At 46.3% G+C, this 27502-nt stretch overlaps 1 protein-coding gene and 1 long non-coding RNA gene across 4 annotated transcripts in view; one reads left to right on the forward strand and one right to left on the reverse strand.

Annotated features, from left to right (window-relative positions):
- NPAS2 (neuronal PAS domain protein 2) overlaps positions 1 to 25075 on the reverse strand; it is a 153398-nt gene extending 128323 nt beyond the window's left edge. The window contains exons 1-2 of one of the 3 annotated variants that reach the window (XM_036881405.2): positions 24752 to 25075; positions 23990 to 24189 (exon numbers count right to left, since the gene is read on the reverse strand). The gene's annotated coding sequence lies outside the window, so the exon portion shown is untranslated. Of the gene's footprint in view, positions 1 to 23989; positions 24718 to 24751 lie in introns of those variants that run through there. The other 2 variants (XM_036881404.2, XM_036881403.2) reach the window with 2 other exon arrangements.
- An 82-nt stretch (positions 25076 to 25157) lies between these two features.
- LOC130682538 (uncharacterized) lies at positions 25158 to 27278 on the forward strand. Its single transcript, XR_008995733.1, has 2 exons — positions 25158 to 25564; positions 26088 to 27278. It is a non-coding gene; the product is annotated as an uncharacterized LOC130682538 (long non-coding RNA).
- Positions 27279 to 27502: the final 224 nt, after the last annotated feature.

The following is a 27502-nucleotide window of genomic DNA, read 5'->3' on the forward strand; positions in this document are numbered from 1 at the left end:
AAGGAGTGAGGTTACAAGGTGGGTAATTAGAATTCACAGCTCAAATTATTCTTGCTCCTCTCAGGAAGTTCAGCATGCTAATTAATGCTCTGGTGCACTTAATGTCTTAAGTGATAGGGAAAACCAGTGAGTGAGATTCATATGGAGCCATCAGTGGTTTTTTACCCACTGAACCCCCTTGCTGGGGAACCAGAGCTAACTCACTAGGTCTGGCTCCTGGAGGGTCAGACAGACCCCAGAGGCCTGCTCTATTTGACTCCACCTCTCCTTCAGCTAAGAACAGTGGGGAACACACAGGCCAGCCTGGGAGCAGTTCGGGGGCATAAATGTCCTCCTTGCACTGTCCCATCTCACATTCACTCCCTTCTTCCCTCCTTCAGCCAGAGGACAGGTCTGGAGGTGTAATGGGTTATCCTGTGACACCCCAAGACCTCTGAAGATGTAAACATCTGTTAAATTAGGCTGTGTTCTTACCCCAGTGGGTAGAGTCCCCGGGGGCAGAAATTCTTACCTTGAAATGTCAGGGCGCCCATTCCCAGGGGTTCCAAAAACTCTATAATGCTGAGGAACCAAAGGCAAGAGTTATCTACCCTGCCTGAGCCTCAGTTTGTCTTCAAAATGGGAGCACAATGGTGCCCATCTGGTTCAGTCACCACAAGACCCATCCAAGACAATGCAGTACCCCTGGATGTGCTTCACCACAGTCTACCTGCCACAGGTGTCACTGTCTTTTCTTACCCTTCAAGGCAGATCATTTTTGAGCATGTTCCTACCTCCTCTCCATAAATTAGCACACTCAGTCACTCAAAAACCTGGAGGACCCAGAAAAGAAAAAAATATATATACACCTTCCAGGGACACATGGCCCAAGATAACCACTACTAACATTTTGCACTTCCCTTCCTAAGAACAGGTGCATTTTCTGCAGGTGAGATCATGCTATAGGCACAACTTGGTGCGGTCCTCCTTTCACTTAACATTGTATGCACTCTCCCACGTTACTTTGCAGTCCCCGGAAACAGTACTTTCAAGAGCTCTATTATTCCATCCAGTTGCTCAGACTTCATTTAGCCACACCAAGCTCTTCCAACACCTCAGTTTCCAGCTTTTTGCTAACACAAAGAGCACTGTGGTTAGCAGGCCTTTTCTGGAGTGGGATTACTACCCTAGGAGAGGTTGCAGAAGCAGAATTATGAACAGAGGGTGAAGATGTCAGGTGGTTTTCCTCATCCACACTGCTGTAAGCCACATGGTGGAAAGCACCCTTCACATCCCTAGGAGTTGCCTTTTCACATTTTTTGGATACCTTGATTGATGCAGGATGACCTCATGGTTCTTATTTGCACCTCCTTGACTTCTCAAGAGACCAACCATTTTCCTGTTAACCACATTATTTCTGTTTCGCATGTTTACTCGAAGGATACCCTCTGCCAAGATAAGGCAACAGATCCCAAACCTGGAGCATGTGGAAGACTTCGCTCAAGAGTTTGGAAGAGGGTAGGATCTACATTTCCAGCTGATCCTGATGTAAGTGATTCTGGGGCCAGAGGTGGAGAAATTATGGTTAGATTCATACTTCTGAAATATGTTTCTAGAGTTTCCCCAATACTGAAGATTTTATTCTTCTCTGTAAACATCCTCTCCAGATCAACTGTCTTTACATTTTATTACCTTTAGTGAAGCACAGGAGCGTTAAGTCAAATCTGTCAGTATTTTCTTTTGCAGTTCCTTTTTGTTTTTCTAATCTTAGAAAACTCTTTATTCAGAGTTTTACAAATCTTTCTTTTCCTACTTGCTCTTGCTTTTCAAAAAAAAAAAAAAAAAAGAACTTTTGAAAACAAAAAAAAAAAGTTCACTGTTTAGTCTACCTGGAGTTTAAGGTGGGTGTCTAGGGTAAAGTGAGGACGTAAACATTTAGATTTTGTTTTTCAAAATGTCTAACAACTCTCCCCAGGCATGACAGAATTGTCCCTCCCTTGGTGATCTGGATGCCTCTGAGCCAACACGATATCCTTAGAGCCCAAGGGGACAGAGCTATACTGTGTTTGCTCATCAATTTCTCTCCTACCTCTTGCCAGTTCTTCAAAACCTCTGTCACCACTTCAGCCTTGAGGAGACTCCTGGTACCTGAAACCTTCCACAACCTTGCTCTAGAGCAAAATTAAGAATTTAAAGATGATAATTTCTTCCTATGGATGATGAGGTAATGCATTAGAGCTTTTTGTAAATAGATGAAGTCATGTGTATCACTTTACTTTATAATAACGTTGTGATTCAAATATAGTTGAGGCAGAGATGTTATAGCTGAAGGGACCCTAGGGACTATTTACCTGTTGTCAGTCCCTGGGAGGAGGCTGAAGCTCAGAGACATGAGACCCACCGCCCAAGTTCCTGCAGCTAATGGGTGACAGGCTGGAACTCACAGCCAGGCTTTGCTCACAACTGTGTTCCTCCATCCCCTCCTTTCCAGGATTTACTGGTGGTCAGAATTAAGCAGGGAGGTGACAGTTTACTTATAAAGGCACTATTTAGGGTCTCTTTTAATACCTTATTCACATCCTCAGCTACACAAAGCCAAAACAACCACCTACAATCCTAAACCAGAGAAAGGGGAATTGGCTTTAGGCTGATGCACCTCTTCAATTAGACCGCTTCTAGAAGAACCCATCTAGAACACAGACATTTGCTCAGGTACAGCACTTGGGAAGGGCACTGATGATTTTCTTTTCCTCAGCAAGTCTCTAAATTCAGGTTACATCCATATTAAAATACAGGCAACCCATATTCCTGAGATGAATGCATGGAAAAGGTTGTCAGGTGACCACATGGCTGGCCCTGTGTACTGACCGTGTCCCCAGCCCATGCACAGGCTGCACCCCATTGCAGGGGACCCGGGGTCTCGAGATGAAGTGGTTGAAGGCGAAAACAGGCGCCAGGGCAATTTGTAACAATGACTACAACAAGCTTTTCCCCAAACAGGATTGTTTTTACCAGTACATAGTCTTAAGTTGAGCAGAGAAAGTCTTGTTGGACATATGGAAAAGTTGCTTGACCCCATGAATGTTAAATGTAAATTAATTTCCAGCTCTAGGTTCACATTTTCACTGAGTGGAGGGAAATGTCCTCTTTTGGGATTTCCAGCTCTATAGTCTCTGATTATGCAGTAATCTCCAAACACCCACATATTTAAGCAAAAGACCCCTCTTTTCAACCTGTGATAGCATGTGTATATTCCTCACATTCTGCAGGAAGCTCTGCATGTGTCTGATGACCTGTCCCGGGACCTTGAGGCCCTGCCTATTCTCCTTCAACTGTCCCATTTTCTCCTCCTTCAAACTCTCCCTTTCTGCTTTATGAGATTCCCTGGAGCCTGGAGGGACAAAAACTCAACTCTGACCCAGACTGTGGTCTTCCCGTTTCAATGAGAACTTTCTGTGGCATTAACCTCCCAAATATGATACAGTTGTTTCTTCTAGAATATTACTTGTAAGATCCTGGAAAACTATACCCTAAAAAAAAACAGGATTGTGAAGAAAAAAAGCAGGAATGGGACAGATCATCAAGAACCTACAGGGCTCTGTGATCAGGGTTCCCACAAAATCAATTACAGCTCTCCTAAAAACATGAGGCTGGCCGAATCTTCCTGGGCCTGTCCTGTGCAGCCTTCCTCCCTGGCTCGGCTCCTTCCTTGGAGAGGAAAGACCTTGGAGACTTTCTCTTGTACAAGACACTAGATTCTTCAAGCTTAAAAATATGGTCTAGGCCTCCCCCACGAATCCTAAGTTTTCTTCTGTTAAGCACAGGAGGACCTGCCTTCATGGTGTCTTTATCTGCACTCAAAGTTCCCCAAACTCTGGCAAGGACTGAAGTGGTTCTTGAAGCCATTAAATCAACCACTTTGGCCTAAGGAAGGTACTTCTGTGTTATCCTTGGCATTTTTCTGAAGGTCCTCATATGCTGCTAAGTCTTTCTGATACCCTGTGAGACAATGCAAAACATTAACTTGCTATAGATATCACACCAGCTGAGGAGTTGCCCATCATTGTTTTTGTTTAAAAATTATTTACTTATTGTGGTAAGATATATGGAATGTAAAGTTGACCATTTTAACCAGTTTAAAGCATACAGTTCAGTGGCATAAAGTATTTGACCCCAATAAAAAATGTCTGCTAAAAACCTCTCTAAGCAGAATTCCTAGATAAGAGGATAATCATAAATCATTTTTACCACCAGCCTCCTCCTTATTTTCTTGTCTTTTCTCAGAATGCCTCTAGAAAGAGTAAAGCAGCAGCAGCAATTACATGTGCAACAGGTTAGGCCAAAAGCTAAGGTACAGGCTAATCGCTGTCATTACTCATAAACATGGGGCGTTCCGAGATAAAAATATATATTGTGTATGTTCCGTTTCCTTTCTGAGCTTATGTTGTGGGGAGAAACAAGAAAATGCCTTGGAAACATGCAAATGGAAGCTTCTAGGTTCAATGCAGGCATAAGGTGGATGTCTGATGGCCCAGAAATCGTGGCTGTATGACATTGGGCAAGTGGCTGAACTTCTCTGGGCCTCAGTGTACAAGCTATACAGTGAGGATAATGTGAGAAGTAAATGAATTAATATATTGAAAGTGTTTCCAACAGTGTATGGCACATAAAAGTCCTCATGAAATGTTAGCTATTATTACTGAAAGGCCAAGACCACCAACCAAAATATTTCAGGTGGAGAACCTACAAATAGAGCATTTTTATTTTATGTGGCTGAACTTTCAAAACGACTTATTCTTAGAATTCATGAAAAATACTTTAAATAACTTAAGGACATGAATAATTGTTCTTTCAGTGACAAAAATAAATACTCTTTTTGAACCTAAAAAAGGCTTATTGTTATTCTTGGTAGTCAACAGCACACGGGTTGTTATTAGGAGGGAAAGAGAAATCTTGACAGCTTTGACTTAACTCCTACACTCAGAGGATGTCATTTAATTCACAAGTGCAAACACACGCAATGGCAAGAGAAGAAATGCCTTTTTAAAACCATCCCCTCTTCAAAACTTGCAGATGTCTTTCAAAACCCTACATAATATTTTTAGAGTTTATTTATAAACTTAAAAACTTCAGACACACATTTTCTATAAAGCTTGATGTATTAAACTCAGAAAAGTTTTTTTCCCTTGAATTCTAGAAAGAAAAAGATTCCAGACTCCTTGGAATATCAATGATGCTGCCACCTTAGAATTTTCCCTAAGTGCCAGAGACAAACAGACAAACAACAAATGGGGAAGGGGTGGGACCACCTTCGGAAGACCCCGGGTGGGCCTGCCAGAGCCGCAGAAATGCACACCGAGCACTGGTGTGGATGGACACTACTATGCTGCTTGGGAGCAACCTCCTTAGGCTCCGGCCAGGTGCAGTGCCCTGGGGAGGGACGTCTAGGGGTGCCAAGAAACTGACCGAAGGAGATTACTACACATTTCAGAGCTGTTTGGAGCGCTCTATTCCTAGCTAGAAAACCCTCTGTCTTGTCAAGGCTGAGAGAAGGGATGCAATGACACATACGGGAATCTTTTATTATTGGGAAGTCTTCAGATGAGGAAGACAGCTGGTCACTATCAAAAACGGACTAAAAAGTGGGACGGGGCTCTCCCTGCCCAATAAAACAGTATGCCCCTCAGAGAAGCAGTTTGCTAACATGATTTCCAAGTTTAAGGAAGGCAGTCAGGGGCTTACAGCATGCAAATGCTGCAGTGGCTACAAGGCCCATGGCCAAGTACACAAGCTGCCCATGGGGCTAACATCAGATGGCCACAGGGTGGGCCCTGCCCAGTGACCACCAGAGAGTCCAGATGCTCGTTACCTGATGGGCAGCTAAACAGCCTGAGCAGCCCTCAGGCCCACAGGTGTGGGGGTCTGTTATTTATTCTCAGCCAACACTATGTTAGTACTAGAACACTAAATACACAAACAAACAGTGACCAGACAATAAGTAAAAACAGAATCTGACTCATAACCTGCAGCAACCTGCCGAGGAAACCAACCCTTTATCTAAGGGAAGCAGCTCAGAAGCCAGCCGGCCATCTCTAAGCCATTCATGCAGGAAGTCAGACCATCATCTCTAGCAACAACCCGAAACCAAACAATAATCCCTGTGGCAATCAGCCCCAAATGGCCAGGGCTTGTTTAATAACTGATAACTTGCCTCATTGCTAATCCCCCACTTCCAAATTAGGAACTACTAAAGAAAGCCAATTATGCATCCCTAACCATCACACAGGATGCCTGCTAAAGTTAGCTGGCCAACAGCCTCCATCAGGGCATGCTGGGAGCCTTCCCATTTGTCTGCTCCACAGCGTTCCTGTTCCTCCGCTTGCCTATGAGTCTCTGCCAAAACCAAGTGATGGTGGCTGACTCCGTCGATCGAGCCAGCTCTGAGCAAACGGCCTTTGCTGCTTCTCAACTATCTGGCCTTCACTTGCTTCCACTGTCTACGGCCTCTCTGCCTCCTCAACCTTGCCTCTCCATCTCCTTCTCTAACTAGATTGGCATAAGGAAAATTCGTTAATTTCAAATGAAAGGGGCAACCCTGCTCTGGAAAAGGTACACCTACATAGGACCAACACATACAGTCACAAAACACTCTTCTTTCACGTTGTAAATATGACTTGTCAGGACAGCATCAATAGTGACCAGTCACTGACCTAGAATTGGAACTGAGAGTTCCCCTACCCTCATCAAATAAACAAGCCTAAATGACAAGCAAATAAACCATTATTAAGAATTTGTTCCAAAACGCACCCTTGGACCTATGCATATCGGCACTGGGCCTTTCATCTTCCCCACCTGTAGAGCCAACGGGGAATCATTTGGAGACTTTTCATCATCAGGGTGCCTCAGCAATGCTTGACACTGAATGAATGAGCAAACAAAGGTGGTCTTTCCAGTAGAGTTTATATACTTATTTTGCCTGATTCTCTGAAAACTGGTGTCCAGGTATGAAATACATGGTTAAGGAAATATCAAAATACTTGGTGTTCTGAGCCCTGAGTCTCCCAAACATCCTGGATAAAGGGGCCCAGGGCCCCTCCTAGCCTCCCCGTGCCCCCATCCCCCATCTACCTGTCAGCGATACCCCACACCAGCACAGCAGGAACCTGGCAAGTGCTGGACGAACATTTAATAAACCATACATTAATTAGGTCAGTACTTGAGAAAAAATAAGTTGGTTTGTCTCCATGTCTACAGAAAGTAAAAGCTGAAATGACCTGTTCAGCTGAGTATTATGGCCTGTATCAGACCGGGCACCGCCCACAGCAGCTTCTCCTTGCTGTTCTCTGCTGAAGTATCTAATCACCTGGATCATCCACCTCTGTCCCCCTCTGGGGAACTGGGGTGCTGGGGCTGGGAATCCTACATTCTGACATGGGATATCTGGACACCATCGTCTCATTTCCCAAACTATCTGAACAATTCATTGATGGGTGAGATAAGGGAAGTGCTGAGAGGGCGTTCTTTCCCACAGGAATTATTTATAAGCCTCATCCACTTTCCTTTATAAAGGGATCCTTAGGTCACTATAAATGTCATCTACTTCCTTAAAAGAAATGGGAACACTTTTTGTTTTTTTGTTTTTTGTTTTTTTGATCAAAAGAAGTTATAGAGTTCATACTAGAGTTTGGAAAGCATTTGAATTTAAATTATTTTTCTTCTTTTGCTCAACCTAAGTGTTAAAAAAACTACAGAAAACATGGGTTGGGGCCATTTCAAAATAGTGAAATTCAGTATACAGAATAAACAATCTCAAACATACTGAAAACATTAACTTTTCCCTGGGATTGTCAAAACACTAAAATCTTAGTGAAGGCTAATTGCCTATTTATGCAGGTATTCCCTACATGACCCACCCCCCTGACCCCAACCTGTCCAAAATGAAATCTCTGTTTGGCTATAACCTGATTTTAATGTGTGTGTAATGTAGGGAGGTTTTACAGTCAAAAATTAAAGTTCGAGCACAGCAGAGACTTTGTACTTTGATCAGAAAACGTATTAGATTCCCAGATGAGGCTGATCAGAAATGGAAATGCCAGGAGACGACAGCATTTTCCACTCCATTCAGGAACAGCTTGGGAATCATTTCATTACAACTGCACTTTTCTGTAAAAGGACCCAGCTATAATTTGTAAAAACTGGCTGTTTATTCACATAGAGAGTCTCTTTGTTGAAAGGTGGAGTGCTGGTGAGGCCCCCTGGAGCCTCCTGGTCCTGCCCAAGTACCCCATGGGCTGGGCTGACCTACCTCCCTCATTCCCTAAACATGTCCTGCAGACCAACAGCCAGATACTGCAGCAGTGGCCCCCATACCTAGACCCACACGCAAGGTGATGGGAGCCCACGGAGACTTTCTACATGGTACAGATTATGCCCCAGAGGTGAGGGATGGAAAACAAAGAATTTTCTCTCCTTATGTACAGGAAAGAAGTAGCTGCTTCCTTCTCTGTCTAGAAAGGAGAAAGAAAAACCTTTGCCCCTTGGAAATGGGACAGAAAGGACGTCAGATTCTTACTTTGACCTTTTGAAATATAAACAAACTATCTCCAGGAGTCAGAGAGTCCCACGTATCTGGGCTTTTACAACCTACAGAGGTTTCCAAGGTCTGGGTTTCATCCCTTTGGACATGTAAATACCTAGGGAGATAGCACTCTGGTCTTCCTAGCACCTGGGAACTTTTGTGTGTGTGTGTATGTAGATGGAATTCTGTAGGGCAAGTCTGGCTATTGAATGTTCCACTCCTTAGTCACTGGGCACAGAAACTGGTCACAGGTCTTGGCCATTCCTTACACAGCCCTACAGCAAGATGCCAGCCACACAGAGGCTGCTTCCTCTTAGTTTCCCTCCTCTTAGCTTCAATACTTCCTCCAGAATTGCCATAGGTGTAATTGGCATGAACATATATGCTCACTGTAGAAAATTTAACAGTGACAACTAACAGGCATTGCATACCTACTATATGCCAGGCACAACCCTAAGGGCTTTGCATCTATTATGCTGGTTAGTCCTCAGAACAACAGCATGAGGTGGGAGCTGTCATATCCCTATTTTACACAGGAGGAAATGGAGCTACTTTGTTTAAGCAACTTTGCTAAGCTGCACAGCTGGTAAGGAATAGAGCAGGAGCCCCACTCCAGCCTCCTGATTTGTAACCCTATGTTTTAACACCTCCTCTGTGCTTACGTTTGATAGACCACTCCTCTCATATTTCCATTTTTTAATTAAAATGGAATCAGACTGTCACTGGTCACTTGCTCTTTTCACTGGACCTTCTTTGATGGATATGGTTCGTGGTGTTCTTTGCCTTATCACTACGGGACATGTGATTTCATAGGCACCTGATGTTCTCTCAGACAGTGAATCTGGGATTCCAGTTCTAAACCTTAAAGCCTCAGTACATCAGGTTGTAAAAGCTCAAGAGAAAAAGACTACAGAGAGAAGGCTGTCTGGAGTATGAAGCAGACACCAGAAAGAAGCATCAGAGAGTTCTGAGGGACCAGGACCTCTGACTACAAGCAGATCAGCCATCGGCTGAGAAGAGCACTTACTGCAATGGAACATCTCAAGGACCTTAAAACGACTGACTGATGTAACTTTTAAAAAGTGAGCCCCAGTTCAAGTGAACAGAGGCTTCCCATTCTTGGGTTCACCACCACTGACAGAGCATTCCATCCTACAGCAGCTCCAGAAGACAAAGGAAAAAAGACGATCTCTGCTCCAGGGAACTACAGTCTAGGAGGCCCAGAGCCACAGAAGCCGGGAACTTCAAAACCATAAAATCCAGGTACTGCCATGAAAAAGACATGCATGGGCGCCCTGCACAGCCCCAGAGAATGCAAATTAGCTCCTCAAGGGAGGCTCTCAGAAGCAAGAGTGGAGTCTAAAAAGGTGACTAAGAGTCGGTAGGTGACAAAGGCAGGAAGGGTGTTCCAGGCCGAGGTAACAACGTGGGCAAAGGGCTGGAAGCCTGGAGAGGTGAACGAAATGATGCCATTAACATTTGTTTTTCATGAAAAATATCAAAATACAAACTCCCTGCATAGAAATGACAAAGGCTTGCCTTAACACATTTTTAATCAACCCTAAATTCCATCAAAAAACAAAAAGTGTTATTTAAAATATACCATAGCTGTTTTACATACCATTCAAAAATTGTCTACAGAAGAAGATGGATTTCAAGAGTCAAGTATGTACTTGACTGATATGAAACCAAAGTTCTAGACATGCCTGGTGTCAATTTTTAATAAAAATGAAATGGAAGGAGAAAAAAACTGGACAGACCACAAAAATAATCTGTATTAGACCACAAAAATCAATCTAAAATTTCACCCTATTTTTTTTGCATATTAAACAATAAATTCTTCAAAGCAATAGATCAAAGCACCCCTTATACTTCTTAAGTACTAACAATTTTCAAAGTGTGTTCACCCTCAGTTATCTTATTTGATCACTACAAACATCTTTTTGGAAGGCAGGGCCTTGTATTTCTCAGTTTCTCAGAGGATGTTAGAGAAAGTACTTCCTTGTGGCTAAAAGGGGTTCAGGGGTGATATAGCCCTGGGGTTACTGGTCTCTCCATTTCAATGCACAGACAATGCTAATTAATCTTCAAGGAAAAGAAATTAAATGACTACACACAATCATGACAAACAAATTAAAAATGTTTCTTGTTATCTATCCAACTTACGGGGATCATAAAAATAAGCTAAATGGTTGGTGGCAATCTGGGGACTTAAACTATGTGGTATTTGTCTTTTATTTCACCGCTACAATCCTCCTCCTGTTTGTACAATTAACAAGACAGGTGGGGCAAAAAAGAGTGGGCTGGTGGGGGGAGGAGTTGGTGGGACAGGAGGAGGGGCAATGATGGCCTCTGCCAAGCCCAGCCTCAGTTTCCCATTCTGTAAAATGATGGCTCTGGTGGTCTGACTGTCCTTCTTGAAGGACATGCTCCTGGGGAGATGCTACCCTAAGAATCAAAGCCAAGGAGGACAGTGTCTGTCTTCCATATCGTCTTTTCTCTGCCTAAGCCCAATTTTTCTTTGCTTCAGTTTGAAGAGGAGAAAAAGACCAACTTGAAGAAAATTTGGTTTATCTTCAGTCAGATTGGAACCTAACCTCAAATATTTCCCAGAAGTTTCCTGACATGTGGAAAGAGGACATTGCAAAAGTAAAGTATAAACTGTTAAAAACGGCAATCCCTATTTAGGCATAATAATAAAGAGGACAGGACATTCGGATAAGTACAGCACATTTACAATCTAATTTTTAGGCAGAATATATAATAGATCCAGTATGGGTCTCAAGGTATCTGAATGAAGTGGCTATTCTGCCTGAATTCAAATGGATTCAGGCTTCCACTATGGCTAGAAGAACATCTCCCTGGAACACTAGGTTTGCCCTACAACAGTAAGAAATTCTAGAAGGATGGGGGCTCGCTGCTGAGTGACTCAGGTGTCTGGGAACATCATTTACTGGAAACAGCAATGTGAGGGCTGCCAACAGTTTGGCTACACTAAGTTGTTCAAAGATATTTTTTGCTTTCATTCCGGGTCCTGAAACATCTGCCCCAGAACTAAGCACAGCATTTCACAACCTACCAACCTCAGCTCATGTTCTTTCCAACCAAACTTGTCCTCATCAGGGAAAGCTGGGGAAAACCACGCCTCCCAAGCCCTGTATACTCTTTCCCCTGACATGGCTCTGCCGTCAGGTGTGACACTCATTCTGAGAAGGTGCTGGGTGGCCAATCCTGCCTCTGGTGTGGGTGCAGTACAAGGCTGAGCAAAGTGGCTGGAACAGACTGAATTTTCTGTGTGCCTAGGTACGCCAATCCCAGGACAGTCAGATCCTCTTACTGAGGCTGATTTGGGGGTTTGCTTCTGTTTCCATAAATGATGGGGGCAGGACAAGGGACAATGACATAACTGGTCTAACAGGGCTCCCCAGTGCTCCACCCACACGCCAAGCAGGCATCTCTGCCCACAGCTGCAGGCTTGGGGTTTCCTGAACTGCCCTTCACTACTCAGATGCCGCACAAGTAGTCAAACCGAAGAGCAACACCTTCGAAAATCTGTTACTCAAAAGTCTTTAGTATCTTGCCTATGTATATTCTCCTTTATGTTCACCTTTGTGCTGAGGTTCGTTGCAGAGAGGAAGAGGGTGGCCCCTGGGAGACTTCTAGGAGGTTCCTCCGTAAGTCACTCAGCTACTGGATACCTAGGCTTGGGAATGATGTGACTGGGGTGAAATGGACTTTTGCAAACGTGGGATGAGGCGGGCCCCACTTGTCCATGCTGACTTTGTTGAGCTCAGCTGAAGAAAGATACACCAGACTTGAGAGGAAATGAGGAGAGACATACTGAGTGCCCTGATTTAACAGTCTGTATTACAGCAAAGAAACAGTTCTGAGAAGCAGGTTAGCCACTACAAGATGGCAAGGGAGAGAATAATGATTTTGCCCTAAAACAGATTTTCCTGCCAGCTTTCCTCCCCTGCACCCTTTCTCCTGCAGCCTGCTCCTCCAGGGAGCTGGGTGGAAACGGACACCAGATCCAAGCTGTTTTCCAGCCCAGGGTGAACCTGGCGGCCACAGGTACGCCCCACACTCAAGAAAACCACCTAAGCTAAAGAAGTCATGTTTAATTTGTTTTATACATATGCTTTCTTCTTGGAAGTGGCCTTTCAGAAAAAGTAAATGAAAACCGGCTATTCTATTTTGAGTCCTTCTTTAAAAGGCTAAATGCAAGTTCCTGCTCTGAATGACCTCAGGCAAGTCACTTAACTTCTTATACGTAAAATGGGAATAAACAGTGCTTCCCTCCAGAGACTGGGCTCAAATCTGCTGAGCTAATAATGTGTGCATGATTTAACAGTTTAGCACAGCCTCCCTGCCCCCTTGACCTAATGATATCTTACCCTGCCTAATTTATTAGGGAAAAAGACAAAGAGATGCCCAAGAAGTGGCAGTGACGAGTTAAGGGTTAAAAAAGTGCAGCTGGGGAAGTCCCACCATTGACCCTGCCCCCTGTGCATAAGGAGCACTATTAGAAGTTGTTAAAATAAATGGACATTTCCTCTTCATCACAGACTGGAGTGCATGCTGTGCTTTTATTCTGTTTATCTGGAAGGAGGTCAAGTGTCAGTGCTGGCAGGGGTGAGCGGGTTCCAGAAGTGAAAGCAGCCAGTCTGTGTCCAGCCTTGCGCTCATTTCTCCCTGTTCCTGCCAGCCCAGGACTACTTTATCTCACTGTACTCATGTGGAGAGCAGACTGTGCTGCGTGTTGAGGCAGATAAGACAATCGGGGTGAGGCTGGCCATTCAGGCAGCAGTGTTCCTCCTGTTTCTTCTGGGTGGTGAGTGTGCTGGTGAGGCTGGAGACAGCCTCATCGTGCAGACAGGCTGGAGGTCAGCCTGAGAAGTCACAGCCTCAGGTCTAAGCAGAGGATGGGATGCCCTGAACCTCATGGGAGGGGGTCAGCAGGCCTGCCTGGTAGCGGAACCGGGAGTTCTGGCAGCAGGGAGAGGCCCCTTTGCTTTCTGAGCTCTACTTGTCGTCTGCAGAACGCGAGCCAGGTTGCACTGGATGGTCAACAGCACAATGTATCTCTTACCATTCTGGAGGCTGGAAGCCTAGGATCAGGGTGCCAGCAAGGTCGGTTCTGGTGAGGACCCTCTTCCTGGTTCCTGCAGTGTCCTCACATGGTGGAAAGAGGGCTAGCTAGCTCTCTGGCCTCTTCTTTTAAGGGCACTAATTCCATCCATGAGGCTCCACCCTCAAGGCCTAACCACCTCTCAAAGGCCCCACCTCTTAATCCCATCCCATTGGGATGAGGGTTTCAACACATGAATGTGGGGGACACAAACATGAAGTCCACTGTGGGTGATAGAATCTGGCCAGGAGTACTGCCTTTTTGAATAAACCCACTCACCATCTAAGAGAGACCTAGGTTTCATCTTACTTTGGCTACAAGCATCCTCCAGAGGACACATCAGCAAGCCACAAGCCCCCCCTTTCCCTTGATCCTTCACCTCAAAAGCCCACCGAAAACCCTGGCCATAAAAGCCTCTTGACCTGTTAGAGGCCCCTTTTTTCCTTTGTTCTGCTGGCCAGGACAGAGGGGGCCCTCTCAGGTTTAGCAATAAACCTGTTTGGACTATGGAGTTCACATCCCCTCTTTTTTCTTTTAGTGGGTCCTTTCCTTCCATTGCAAAACCTACTTATTAACCAGCATTGGTATGCATGTGTGTCCAACCTAAAGACTAAAGCAGTTTCATTGAAAATCAGGTGATGCTTGGTCTTCCTGATACTAGAGGAAAGGAACAGGATGCTCCCAGGGAGGTCAGTGCCAAGTTACAATTCCTCAGGCCAGCCCCCATGAGAGAAAAAACAAAAGGTCACAAGAAATAGCACATGTCACATCTAGGATGATGAAATGCCCCACATATCCCATAAAATCTCTCAGAGTCCATGGGAATGCACAGAGCCTATTTGATTGGGACTGAATTTTCAGACATGAGGGCTATCAGGCTACTTTGTTCTTATAATCAGCAAAAGTTTCCCAATGCAAACTATGCAACCCTGTGTAATCCCAAGACCTGCTAAGTGTTTGGCTTCTATACTTTAAGTACCTCACGTTTTCCTAGGATGTAGGCTTTCAAGAGAACACCAGGATATATTGTTTTTAACTGCTGACATATACCTTGTCTGGAAAAAGCAAGTATTTCTTTCAAAAAAGAGATCTCCTTGAGGCTGGCATTTACCCAGCTGGGTGTGGGGGAGTCTGAGCGATGAGCTGGTCACAGCAGCAAGTTATAAGGACAATACTTTTCATTTTGATGGACTCTTTTTACACCTGATTTTTACCCTTTAGTGTTAATACCTCCCTTTTATAGAGGAAGAGACTGAGTTTTGCAGTGGATGTCACTTGCCAAGGTCACTTGGCCATAATGGCCCTGTCACAGTGCCAACACTTCCGCTATAGGTCACAAGCTATCTTCTAATGAAACCACTTAAAAATGCTGCTGTCCCATAGGGCAACGGCTGCCGACATGCTGTGCTTTAAAGCCAGGTCATAGGTCAACACTGCCACACCGGAAGAGAAGGCTGAGTGTTTTTATAGGTATCTCATAAACAGCCTGCAATATATATACAAGAGCTGCCAAACTGGAGCTGTTAGGCAACACCAGCCTTAAGTAAATTCATCCCAATGATACCACCCCAAGAACAAACTTGATGTGCTCGACAAGACTCTGTTGCTTATTAGGGACATGGACGGAGACACGTGGCCAGATGGGAATGGGGGATTTTGTATGTAGAGGTCAGACAGCTGTCCACTTTGAACAGCTAATTTGAGTAAACACAGCACAACTTCATAGAAACGGAGAACACAGAAGCAACTATGCTTTTCAAACTGTAAGCACAGTATCTCCTTCAGTCGCCCCCACTATGCCCCAGGTCTTTGCCAGGAAGTGACCAACCTGGGTCTCTGAAGCTGGTCAGCTGCATCTTGCTGTATGCTTAGAGAATGCCCCTGGCCCCGGCGTGGGGAGATGAGAGGAAACCGACCCCCCGCGGGAAGAAGGCCAGACTCTTCCTCAACCCACAACCCACCCCGTGTAACTCCACTTACACCAAACCACACATGTCCAAATACATGTAGCACAAACTGGAGCTGGCCACCTGGTGGCCAAGACATATTTCACAGAGCACAGGGGCAGTGCCCGCAGAGTTGTGCAGCTGTAGTCCCAGGCCCTGGCTGAGGGGCGAATAGCAGCCGGAGATTCTCATGCGGCACGTAAGTAATTGGATCCTTCAGGAAAACCTGGCAGGTGAGTGCTTGGAGCAGGTTTCTAAAGAAATCAGGGGGCCAGGGTGGCCAAGGAACTGCCCCCAGGTGGGAAGGCAGGTGCACAGGCCCCCGTGGTGGAAGCAGGGTGCTGTAGTGTTTCCTGAGACACTGCTGAATGGATCACCCTGTCATCTGACAGACAGGACCCTGACAGGTTCTTTACTCATTGCTTCACAGAACACCCCAAACACCCCCAGCCTGCCCCACGTGAGGTGCTTGGAGTTCAGGGGCTTGCAGAACAGCCCAAACCCAGGCTCGGTCATGAGAACAACATGCACACATGTTGGCAAAGGCAGCGATGCTGGTGGCCACGTCTGTGGACGCCTTGCAGAAAGCATCCCACTGCCCACTCAAGGTGCTAGGAGCCCAGGGGTGAGGGACAGCAAGGAAGGGGAGAAATGGGTAGCAGTTACAAGCCTGACTTGTGGAGAAGTCAGGATCGAGAACTGTAATGCAGGGCAGGGGTCTATGTTCATGGTCACCAAGGCCACCTTTAAATCTAAATCGAGGGTTTCTATGCTTCCCCTGGACTCAGTCTCCAAAGATGGTACCTTTCAAAGGGTTGAGATATTTCATGAACTGCCTGCCTGTTTGGTGTGTGGGAGTGAGCTGTAGATTCCAGAAGGGAGTATGAGGAATATGACAAGCACTTCCATGATCCCAGGACCAGGTGGACCGAGGCTACCTTACCACTCTCAGAACAGACAGCTGAGAGACAGAGGCTGAGTGGAATCATTCTAGAAAGGCTCCAGAAGCAGCTCAAAAATAAGCAGCTCTCTTACCTCAAGTGCAATCAGTTTATCCTGAGCCATAAATCCAAGAGATTATCATCAGCCAAGGGCTACATGTGATTGGAAATAGAAAGAAGTTCTCTAACATGAAAAGTACTAAAAACCTCTTCAAAATTGCCATGCAAGTTGGCTGTGAATGAGTCTCTCTCTCTCTGACAATCGCTTTGAAGGGAAAGGGAGGAGAGACCATAAAAATAAGAACTTCCCTGATCATTAAGAAAGCCTGGGAGGTCAAGAGTCATCTCTTTGGGTCTTTAGACGACATGATATTCCCGAGCTACACAGCAATGGCTCTTGAACATTCTGCATAACATGTCTGCCTCCACTCCCCAGCACAAATGCACACAAAAATGGGGTTTCAAAGCTTTCCTCCTGGTTCTCTTAGATCACAATCTCCACGGAAACGGGCATCTTCTGTAGTAACTGAGGATGACTCTGTAGGCCATGTCTTCCGTGCACAGCACAAAGGAAGGGGATGTGACACATGCATGATCTCTTGGATAGGTGTAGCAGCCGGACAGGACCCCCACTCCCCAACTCCAAAATACCTCCTCAACAAACTTCTCCACTACAAGGTGACATCTAGCCCCCTCCATCCGTCTGTTAACACCTCATATACTGTGATGAGTACAGCTCTCTGCTGCCTGTTTCTAACAAGGTCTTAACCATGCAAAACAGAATAGTGGAAAATAAAAGCTATCTAGTCCTGAAACTGAAAAACTACCGGACTCTTCTATATAGCCCTAGAGATAAGTCCACATTTCACTGAAAGGGACTTTTAGTGAAACCACCCCCACAGGACTGAAGGTCCACAGAGACGACCAATGATGAGGCAGCAGACTGGAAGTGGAGTTATCCTGCCCCGGGGAACTTCCTCGAAATGTTAGATTTTCTTCTCTGAATTAGAGACAAAAAATGTGATTAATGTTTTCCATGGGTTTCATTCCTCCCATTTTGTTGTCCTGTCTTCCCAGCAGAATCGTAAAATGCCAAGCATAGAGCAAACTCACTTTCAGCTGCATACCAGGCAATGCATAAGGATTTAAGTGACTCCCGTATAGTTGGAGAATGAATGTCTGTTAGAGCATAAACTATGGATCCTGGAAACAGCAAAGCGTCTTAGAAGTGCCTGGCAGCTCCTCGCTGACTGCCTGTATGGAGAAGGGTCTGGACAGCCACCTCCTCAGAGTTTTCTTGGAAACATCACTAGAGCGGAGTGTTTCCTGACACCGCTTCCAGGACTCTCTAGATCACTGTAAGGCTGATGATGTCTACTTCGTTTCCATGGGGAGCTCCAAATATTCTCTTTCGTATCTTTACAAATCGCTGAAACACTCCAAAAAGATTACCATGGGCTATTATCTAGCCATTAAAAGGCGCCTTTACATGCTCTGGGTGGGAGAGGCATGGGCAGTGATATTTTATTTAAAAATTTTTAATTAAAAAACATTTTTGTATTAAGGTACCTATAATAAAATGCAGATCTTAAATGTACAGCTTGATGAATTTTGACATGTGTATACACTCATGTAATCATCATCCAGAGCAAGAAATCAAACGCTCTAATTTTTTTCCTCTTCACCTATTTCACAACCTCCCAACCTCCCCTGCCATGGCAACCACCAGTCTCTTCTCTGTGTTTATGAGTTATTTCTGTTTTGTTTTGTTTTTTAGATTCCACAAATAAGTGAAATCATATGGTATTTGTCTTTCTCTGTCTGACTTATTTCACTGAGCATCATACCCTGTAGGTCCACCCACGTGGTCTCAAATGGCAAGACTTCACCCTTTCTTATGGCTGAGTAATAGTCCATTGTAAACAGGTGCCACACCTTCTTTATCCATTCATCTGTCAGTGGACATTTAGGTTGTTTCCATGTTTTAGACATTGTAAATAATACTGCAAGAAACATGGGAGTGCATATATCTTTTCAGGTTAGTGATTTTTTTTTTCTTCAGATAAATTCCCAGAAGTGGAATTGCTGGGTTATGTGATATTTCAATGTTAGTTTACACACTGTGGGTGCAAAGGGCCATGGGCATAGCTATCTTAGTCATCAATCGGGCAGTATCTACCAATATCTCAAACAGATATGCCCCTTTACCCAGGAATCCCCTCCTAGTAATCCCTGAGAAAAACTTGGAATGTACCTGAAGATACACAGATATGGAAGTTAATACAAACACTGTTGGTAACACTAAAGAAGTGGAAAAAAGTACAATAAATGTTTAGCAATAGGGAATGGGATGAATTATGTGTCAGCCATGCTCCTGAATGTTACTAGATAGCCTTTAAAAAGAATGAAGTCGATATAAAGAATGACCCAAAATATCTCATGCCGTAAAAAAGTTGCTAAATAATGCATAGAATGAGTATGTTTGTTTAAAATGAAAATGTATATATGGATACATATATATTTTGGTGTAAATGCACAGAAAAATGGCTAGCAGAATACACTCCCATGGTTAACTAATCAGGTCCTGAGAAGGTGGAGAGCTGTGGGGTACATGGATGAGGACACTTCTGGCTACAATAACAAAAGACATAATTTAACCTGCTTTAAGTGGTCAGGATCTCTCAAATGTTCCAAATCAGACTCCTCCTTGGTCAGGGACACTGTGGAGGCCCCATTCTTTGCCCTTGTATTCTTTGGGTCAGCTAGGACCTGTCCTCACCTGCTCTGGTGGCCAGTGGCTGCCCCACCTCCAGGCATCCTGTGCCCAGGAGAAGAATAGGGCAGTTTCTTCCCCTGCTTCCTTTTAAAGGTCAGGGAAGCCTCCCGGTAACCCACCACGTTTTATTGGCCACAAGGAGGTCCACATGCTCACCCTGAGCCAATCATGGGCAAGGACAGCAGGGGCTTGGCCAATCAGGACTCACCTGAGACATACGAGGAGGGAGCAAAATCAGGTTTTTGCTGGGCAGGTAAAAGGCAATGACTATTAGGTAGGCCACAGAGGGTGACGGGGATTTTTTTTTTTTAACTCTAAATTGTTATGGATTATTTGAAATTTTTACAAGGTTATATTTTCAAAAGCCTAACATTAAAAAAATTTAATACATAGAAAAAAGACTGAAAGGAAGTATACCTTGAGACTGTGAGGAAACTTCATTTTTTTCATTCTTTTCTATACCTTCTAAAAATTAAATATACTTTTATAACAGAGAAGTAGTAACTTAAAAAATGTTCTCCATTTCTCAATATTTTGACTTTCAAGAGCACAAATTTCCTTTGTGAAAATGTGTGGCACCATTCATGGTTCACAAGAGGCTGGAAGACTCCCACTGCTCACTTTTGTCACCTGCCTCCCTTTACTTGGGCTTGCTCTCCCAGAAGCCCAGATGATTTTCACTGATTGGGAACATGACCCTCCATGTCCTTCAGCATAGCAGCAAAGTCCACAAAGTTGGGTCCGGGGACCCTACCTGCTACCCTCTGGCCCTGTCACTGCTCTGATCTGCAGTCTGATGCTCGGGCGCTCTCCCTTCCCTCCCTTGGTCCCCTCTCCCCTGCTGACTGATCACTCTTCTACTTTGCCTTCCCACACACATCCAACTGCCTTTGCCATTTTCTTACAAGTTGGTTTTCATTATTTCTTTTAGGGGACCATGGAATGGGAGTGGTAGCAGAGAAATCTCATTTGCAAGCAATAAATGGGACTCTAAGGTACACACACACACACAGAGCAATACTTCAATGTTGCTTTAAGTATTTCAAGTGTCACCCAGATTCTCTCTCTTAAGATCAGGGTGAAGAAGACCACTGCACTGGAATTTCCATCCTCCTGGGATGTCGGGGGGCAAAGCAATCTTCTCAGAGTATGAACTACACCTGGTAAATTCCAACATGCCCTGCACTAATTTCAGGTAAATCATGCTAAATTGAAAAGGACTGACTGATGGCTTTAATTCTTGGAAGTGCTCTGCCATGGAATGCACCAAGGCCCTTCAAGGAGGAGAGGCACTTGCCCTACCCTCTGAACCATATTTCTAAGGAGTGCCTGACTGCCACAAATACCAGCCAGTCTTCATCAACAGAACCTGCAAGGTAAGTACCAGGAACAGCCTTGGCGAGAAAGGGATAACCAAGGCTGACCAGAGGCCAGGCCCCTGCAGGAGAAGAGTGGAGATGGGCCTCTCCTGGGAACTCTATTTTGCATCTGATTCATTTCCACAGCTGCCCACCTTCCAGCACCAGCCCGGTTCTCTACTACCAGCCTTGGATTAGTTGGTTAACCAAATTGAATCTCTAATTGAAGAACAACAGGGAAAAATATTTCAGACCCTCTTCTTCCCCCGTGCCAACCAGCCCTCTCTTCCCCATCCACAGTAATAAAAGCAATCACTTTTGTTATGGGTCCTTTACCAGTGACCCTATCAGCTTGACCAGGTGAGTGTCTGTCCCACTCTTTTCCTGATCAGGACACTGAGGCTCAGAGAGGTTACAAAAGTTGCTCCAAATCACAGAGTAGCCGAGCAGGGAGGTTACCACATGTCTGTCTGATTTCAGTATCTGCATTTTATTTCCCGCCAAGTCACAAAGCTTTCCAGTCAAAGGCGACTAGAGGTCAAGGTCAGCAATGGGGGTGCCCTACTAGAAAATCCACTTTCCTGGGCCCCTCTCTGGCTACCACCTTCTGAGTGTCAGCCCAGGACCTCATTTTCAGTCTAGAAAGAATCTCTTTCCTCATCTTGTAACCTCCTTGAAGACAGAAAGGACCCATTTATTCTTTATTTTTCTATCACCTGAGCCTACACAGATGTTCAGTAAATAGATGCTGAATTGAACTAAGTGTAGTCCAGAGCCTTGTCAGTGTATTGCAGCATCAGGACCTAGGAACTCGTAAGAAACGCTGACTCTTGGGCCCCAGCCCAGACCTGCTGAGTCAGCACCTGCATTTGACAAGGTCCTCAGGTGATGACATGCACTGCAGAGTTTGTGACACGATGTTCAGCACCCTCCACCTTCTTTAATACACCTTCTTTGTTCTGTTGTTTTTTTTTTTCACACCAGTGTAGAAGATAAACTCTCTTCTTTCTATTCTGAGTCATCGAGTAGAAACCACACATTGTTCTATGACCTGCAGAAATTCAAGCGATCTCTGTGTGATTTTACCTAGGAGATTGCTTCGTTTAAAATGCCAAGTGGTCGCCAATGCTAAAGAATTCAGTGAGAAACAGTAGTGCCTTAGCTAAAATCTGCATTTAAAAAATTCCCCTTTTTAAACATATGTTCACATTTAATAAGTGTTTATTTAGTGCTCTAAGGTCCTATTAATCATCATTGAATTTAAATTAGAATTATAGTTACTCCATTAGCATTCAGAAAGTTCTAACTTTTGCATGACTACCATGGGCAATTCAGTTCATTTCCTACACCTATTTATTGAGCACCTATTATGAACAAGGCCTCATAGGGAAGAGGTGCTGTGGGGAGTATGAATGTGACAGTCTCTGACCTCTCATCTTTGCTACAAATAGAACGGGGATCAGGACCTTGCCAATTTAATGTTTCTTTAAGCAAATAATGCATCAAGTATCATTTCCACTATTTAAATGTGAAAATCAATTAGATGTTTCTATTGATGCAGCCAATTAAATCATTGGTGTAAAGCAGCCAAGAATGCTGAGTCATTGGGCTATTTTCAACACCTCACAATCTGACCTCTCTTGGAAAAGAGATGTCACTGTGTGCATGGGACAGCGTCCTGATCACAATGCAAAGACTTGATTTTCCATGTAAAGAACAAAATACAAACTTGTAAAAATTAAGAGAAAGGGCTTGGCCCTTTGGATTCTTAAGGTTCCAAAGCAAGACTTTGAAAAAATCAGCATATAAAGACAGTGATATAAAGAGTATATGCATAATTTTCATCTTAAAAAAAAAAACATTAACTTTGAATTTGTAACCTAAAAATGAAGTGGCATATTCTGAGCCACTCTAAAGATGACCAAGAGTTAAGAAAGAATGTTCAAAAAATAAGATGAATTAACTTAATAACAACACACATCAGATGATGTGGGTCATTTTTAACCATTTTCACAATTTTTTAAATTAATTTCATTATTAAACAGACTGAAACAGAAAAAGGGCCCAAACTCTTAAAAGAACTAGATGAGCTAAAAAAATCAATTATTACTTTCTACATAAAGATGAATTCTTTAGTCACCATCTGAATGCTCTATCAGGGGATTTTTTTTTATCATACTAATTAGTAAAGCCTCCCTTGATTTCTTTCTTGGCATGTTTAACTCTTTGGGGGGCAACGTTTTATTAGTAACATACTTCCTCAAGCATGTATTCCCTTCTCTTGACTCCACAGGAGTCGCTCTGGGGAGTAGTGAAAATAAACCCGATTCTACATTTGCGCACAGTGGGACAGATCAGCAAATAAATGCAGGCATTGATTTCTAAGAAGGAAATGCCTAAAAGCAGCACATTTACAATTCTTCTAAGCTACACTCCACATCTCTCTGTGAAATGGAATACACTCACTGAATGTCTTTATATTGCGTACTTTATTTTTAACTAAATTTTAAGTAGACTGCTGAGAAATGCCAAATACTTCTATGGGTCCTGGCTTAGCTGCGTAATGAAACAGATATTCTGCTTTTCAAAATAGTGGCGCAAGTCAGAATAACTCTTTCAAAGGGGGTAATTTAAAAATACATTTTAGGGTTATTTTTGGCAAGCTTTTCCTTTAAGGAAATCTTAGTAGCAGAAAGAGCTTGTACTTGCCCTTGAATTTTGAACTGGCACCTCCCAAAGAGGACAGCTCTGTTTTAATGCAAGCTATAATTAGTTGGTCAATTAATTCACTGGTCAGGGACTATGTGAGTGTGAGATAGGTAGAGGTGTGGACAGAGCTAAACCTTGCCAGGAACTGCTTTAGAGCTAATTATCTGGGAAGTCCAAACCGGAAAGCCTTTCTAGTAAGGAAAAGAAAGTTGGGGTTCTAAATTATCAAGAATGACCAGTTCTCTCTGCTAACTAAGTTAATTTAGTAACTACTCAATATTTTACCTGTAAATAGACAGGCCAAGCCAGTTTAAGGAATTTGGGGCCAGATACCAACGCAGCAGGTACTAAAGACGGAACAGGTGGAATTCTTCCCTCTCGGACCCCTTCGCAACACCTGTTGAACTCCACGGCTTTTAACTTTCCGAACTAAAATCTCCTGAGTACAATCTCGGGAGTTTTTAGACTTCATGGAAATGCGTGTGTATTTTTAAGGTTTCCATCATGTTTCATCAACAAAACTTGTTACTAATTATTTATGAATCACAGGGCTGAAAACAAACTTTCTTACCTTGAGCAGTTAAGGAGGTGCAGGCAGATGAGCAAGGCTGGTTTTCAATTTAGCCCTTTGGTACCCATCGGGACTCCCCCGCTCCCGGATTCCGAACCTGCGCGTCTCTACTGACAGGTAAAGGCGCTCTTCCCTCCTCGGCTAGAGGAGGGGGCACACCTCCCAGCAAAACAACACTCTGGCATCCGACGGGGAGCTTCCTGCGGCAAGACGACGCCAACAGCTAGGCTGCGCGCTCCCTCAGCGTCCAGGGAAGACAGGGCTCCAAATCCCGCCCGGAACCAAATCCGACCTAGGGGCCCAGAGAGACCGCGGGCCCGGGGCGCGGACGCCGCACTCTCCAGGGTCCCTGGCACCCCCAGCTTCGGGGAGGGGGCGCGATGGGGCCCAGGGAGGCCAATGGGCAACCCACAAGGTTGCTACCTGGGCACGGCCTCTATCCACCCCGACTCTGAACTCCCTCAAATCCTGAGGTTCGGAGCGCTGAGTCCTCTGCCTCCTACGGCGAGGCGCACACCGAGCCCACCAGCCTGGCCGCTGCGGCAGTCCTCGGGAGGGACGTCCGGGGCAGCGGGACCCGAGGGTGGGTGTGGGGACCCACCACCCTACGCCTCTGACTCCCGCGCTGCACAGCTCGGAGCCGGAGCTCCCCTCCCCGCCCCGCGCGTCCTCCGCGCGGGCGAGCAGGTGACCGAGTCCCGCGACCCCGCGCGCACGTTCTCTCACCGCGGGCCCCCCGCGTCCCCGAGAGCGGCCCCTTACCTCGGAGCGGGCCGGGGCGGCCCCGCCGGGCCGGGCGCGGACTGGGCCGGGGAGACGCGCCTCCCGCCGCCGCTGGGAGCAGAGGCGGCGAGCGGGCGCGGCGAGCTCCTCCCGGGCGGCGGCGGGAGGCGCTGCACTCGCTGCTGCCGCCGCCGCCGCCGCCGCCGCCGCCGCCGCCGCCGCGGCTGCGGGTCTGCGAGCTACGCGGCCGCCGCTCCCGGGCTGCAGCCGCGCGGGTTCCTGGGCTCCTGCGGGAGGCCGGCTGCTCGCGCGGCAAACTCTTCCGCACGCAGAGCCGGCGGGCAGCGCCGCCGCGCCTCTTCCTCCCCCCACCCCTCCGCCTCCCTCCTCTTCCCTCCCTCTCCCCCGCCTTCCCTCCCTCCTCCTCCTCCTCCTCCTCCTCCTCCTCCTCCTCCTCCTGCCCTGCGCTCGCGCGGCCGTCTCGCTCCTGGCCGCACGCCGGGCTCCGGCCGCGAACCAGCCTTGGACTCGCTCCCCTCGCTCCATTTGAGTAGATGGACCCCCGACCCCCAAAGTCCCTGGGCGGCGCAGACACCCCCGCTCCCCGAAGCCGTCTCCGCCTCTGCTAGGCTGCCGGGGACGCGCGGCGTCGGGCCTGGGGCGCAGGGTCGGGACTGCGTGCGGTGTGTGTGTTGGTGGGGGTGCTTAGAGGTGAACTGGCTGAGAGGGGAAGCAAGCGAATGCGGGGCTGCCAGCTGAGGTCCCGCTGAAGTTGTCACTGGGGGTAACCGGGAGTCTACCTCCCCTGCCTGGTGCAGACCCTCGCCCGGCCCGCTGCTACCCGGCTTTTCGGTGCGTTGGGGGTCACCACGCTACTCTCAGCCCTTCCACGCCGTACTGGCCGCGCCGGACTTCGCGCAGAGCCAGATCCCGGGCACAGGGCGCGTCCCTGCGCGGGGACCACAGCGATTTCTCAATGAGTGGCAGGCCGGGGGAGGGGATGGGGGGAGGAGTTGGGACGCTGGGGTCCGGGGAGAAGCTGGCGAGCGCGGATGAGGGGAGGACCGCAGCGCCTGCTGGGGGAAAATAATCGGCGTTTCTTCCAGGGCGAACAGAGCCGGTCCGGAAAACGGGTCAAGGGTGGAAAGGAACCGACTAATTGCGCCCCCCTCCTACCCCCACGCCCACTCCCAGGCGGAGGCACGTAGGGTGGGAGCTGCTGCCAGGAGCGCCCACCGGAGCTCCACTCTGCCTCTCCGTCCCCTTCCTCGCTGCCCTCCTCTCCTTTTGTACCAGTTCAGGAAATGTTCCACTGACCTACATATTTTTCCAAACATACGTGACCTTTTTTTTTTTCCTCTGTGGGAGGAGACAGGCGAGAATCCAAGAAAAGAGAAGCTGGAGCGGCGCGCGAGGAAACAAGGAGCCTTTCACCACGGCTCCCGCAAACGCCCGACAGAGAGAGATGCACATAGTCCCCGGGAGCCGGGAGCTGCTGTTTGATACTCTGCGGTTCTTTGAGACTGAGTCGGGAGACCAGGTGCCCGGTCGAGGCCCGGAACGGTCACCGGGTTCCCCTAGACTCGCAGACCTCCCTCTACCCGCGGCGGCAGCGTTCACTGAATGGAGGCGCCAGGGGGAAAGCCCAGACGAGGAGAGAGGTCCTCTACCCCTTCCCTGACATCACATAGGTACAGTGTCTAAGCCCAGCACTGTGCGCCCAGCAGCCTTATTCCGATGACCCTCAGTCCCTTGCACATTCTGGCTAGTAGCCCTGGAGAGGAAAGCGCCCGCACAGGTCCTTTTCTCTCACACTCGGTTTTGTGGTCAGAAGGACTCTCCTAGGGCCTTCTCAACACCACCCTGGGCAGCGGACTGGGGGTCGACCCCCTGCTGGATTCCAGGACCTTTGCTTTATCCTCAACCTCCTCGAGTTCAAGACCGGCTCTCTCCTGTGCAGACCCGACCAACAGCGCCTTATTTGGGCATGCAACCCCACACCGTCAATTAGATCAAAACGCTCACACAGAGCTCCTTCCCCCCCCCACCCCCGTAAAGTAGGTCATTCTCTTTATTTCCCGCTTGTATTATTTTTGTCTAATTCTCCTCCTGAAAAATAATCAGCTGCAAGGCGCTTTGAGCGTCCTGAGAGAAGCTTAGATATTCTTCCTTCGCTCCTGACTTGGAGGGCTTTTCAGGAAGGAGGAGGACGTATTTGGCACATTATGATTTTGAAGTCCCTCCCTTTCCAAAAGGAGAAAAAAAGGTTTGATTTATTTTATTTTGCTTTGTTTTCCTACCCCCTTCTTTTCCTTCAAGCAAGTAGGTTTCACCGTGCCCTTAAAGCATGGCCATGACAAGTATCTACTAAAGAATAAAGCTGTGTGCTTTTAACCGGATTTAATGCAGAATTTAAAGCCACCTCCCTTCCTATCTTGCTTTGAAAGAGATTCCAACTTCCTCCTCCTCCTTCCTTTTGGGAACTAGTTGAACAATTATTAAATGACCTTTTAGGAAAGAAATGGCCTACCATAGTAAAACATCAAATAATTCTGCAACGCAACAAGTATTTTGATATGGTCTGTTTTTACTTTTTGCCCAGTAGGATATCTTAACCAAATGTGTGCTTTCTGCCTTTTAATCATGGAGATGATGTATATGTAGTTGTCCCACTTATTCTAGACTCCACCCCATCTCCTACTGTTAATCCCACTGGGGTAGGACACCTGTCTGACCATAAGGGGGAGTGGAGTCTACAGCACAGAACCAGTCAGGACTAGAGCACAACAC

Source organism: Manis pentadactyla, chromosome 2 (genome assembly GCF_030020395.1).
Source record: "Manis pentadactyla isolate mManPen7 chromosome 2, mManPen7.hap1, whole genome shotgun sequence".
NCBI classification, from domain to species: Eukaryota; Metazoa; Chordata; class Mammalia; order Pholidota; family Manidae; genus Manis; species Manis pentadactyla.